Consider the following 1852-nt stretch of genomic DNA (forward strand, 5'->3'; position numbering starts at 1 on the left):
AGCCTCAATAACTCCATCATAGAAAATCTGTAACTGGATCCAGTCTAAAAACATGTCAGGAGGACATTTTCTGAGTTTCAGCTTGTACCTCTCCCAAGCTTCATAGAGAGACTCACCCTCTTTCTGCCTGAAAGTCTGGACATTAGTCCTCAGCTTAGTCAGCTTTTGAGGTGGAAAGAATTTGGTCAAAAATCTATTGACCAACTTGTCCCATGTATCTAAGCTCTCCTTGGATTGTGTGTCAAGCCATTTGTTGGCTTTGTTCTACACAGCAAACGGAAAGAGAAACAACCTATAGACATCAGGATGAACTCCATTGGTCTTCACTGTATCACAGATTTGTAGGAAATTAGAGCTGAATAAGTTTCGGTCTTCTTGCGAGTGTCCATAAAACTGACAATTTTGTTGCACCAAAGTGATGAGCCAAGGCTTTAACTAAAATTTGTTAGTAGCCACATGGGATACAACAATATTATTGCCATAGAAGGTGGGGCCAAGAGCAGTATATGAGCCAAGTGTCCATCTAAGTTGCTCAGGTACATGAGGAACATGAGGAGCATTATGAATAGTAACATTGTTGTTGTTCAGCTCCATAGTGACGTCTTCAGCTTTTTTTTCAAAATTATCCATGAGATTCTCAGTAGTTTTGTAAGCCCCTAGTCTATTGTAGGTGTCTTCTTAAAGTTCTTTCAATCTCAAGATCAAATTCAAGAAGAGGTTCCTTGTCCCTGTTCCTACTCATAAACAAACAGAGAACAAGAAAAAGTGGGAATCTCTACGTCAGAGTGAAGAGAATTCCTAGTGAGGTAACCTGAGTACAAGAGATAAAATAAAATAAACTAAATTAATTAAGATAAATTTTCGAAAATTAGAAAGAAAAAGAGTGAAATTTTTCGAAAATAATGAAGGAAAATAAGGAAAATAAAATGAATAACACTAAAGGTAAACACTAGACTTATTTTTCGAAAATTAAAAGAAAAATTTTAAACAAATTAAAGCAAAAATTTTCAAAAAATAGGGAAGAAAATTAAACAAAAATTAAAGCAGAGAATGTCTAATCTAGGCAATCAAACAACGGGTAGTTGTCAATCACAGTCAATCCCCGACAACGGCGGCAAAAGTTTGGTACGGATTCTCAAAACCACAAACTAATCGGCAAGTGCATCGGGTCGTACCAAGTAATACCTCAGGTGAGTGAGGGTCGATCCCACGAGGATTGATGGACCAAGCAACAATAATTGAATGATTTACGTAGTCAGATAAGCATCGATGAATTCATATTTTACGATATATTTTAGTTTGATTTGAGTGGATTTCATCATCAAAACCCACATTTATTCATCTAAATAACATGCTTTTGAGATTTCTTCCTAAATTGTGCTTGAATGTAAAAACATGCTCTTTTGTGCTTAATTTAGTCAATTTTTATTCACTTTAATCGCATTTGGTGCCTTGATGTATTTGTTAAGTGATTTCAGATTTATAAGGCAAGTTTGGGTTGAAGAAGTGAAGAAAGAGAATCTAAAAGGGGAGAAATCATGAAGAAAATGGAGTTTGGAAGCTGCTGCAAAGGTGCGTACGCACGCACTTTGTGCAAGGATGCGTACGCACCAATTGTCGTGCGTACGCACGATTGTATGCACGTGAGCTCATTAATGCAAATCGCTGGGGGCGAATTCTGGGCCTCCAAAACCCAATCCAACTCATTTTCTGAAGCTATTTGAGGCCAAAGTGAGAGGAATAAAGGGGGAGCAATTAAGGTTGGATTTGAGTCATGTAGTTCATCTTTCTAGAGAGAGAAGCTCCCCTTTCTCTCTAGAACTTAGGGTTTTTAGTTTAATTTCTTATAATT

The sequence above is a fragment of the Arachis hypogaea genome, chromosome 5 (genome assembly GCF_003086295.3).
Source record: "Arachis hypogaea cultivar Tifrunner chromosome 5, arahy.Tifrunner.gnm2.J5K5, whole genome shotgun sequence".
Taxonomy (NCBI): domain Eukaryota; kingdom Viridiplantae; phylum Streptophyta; class Magnoliopsida; order Fabales; family Fabaceae; genus Arachis; species Arachis hypogaea.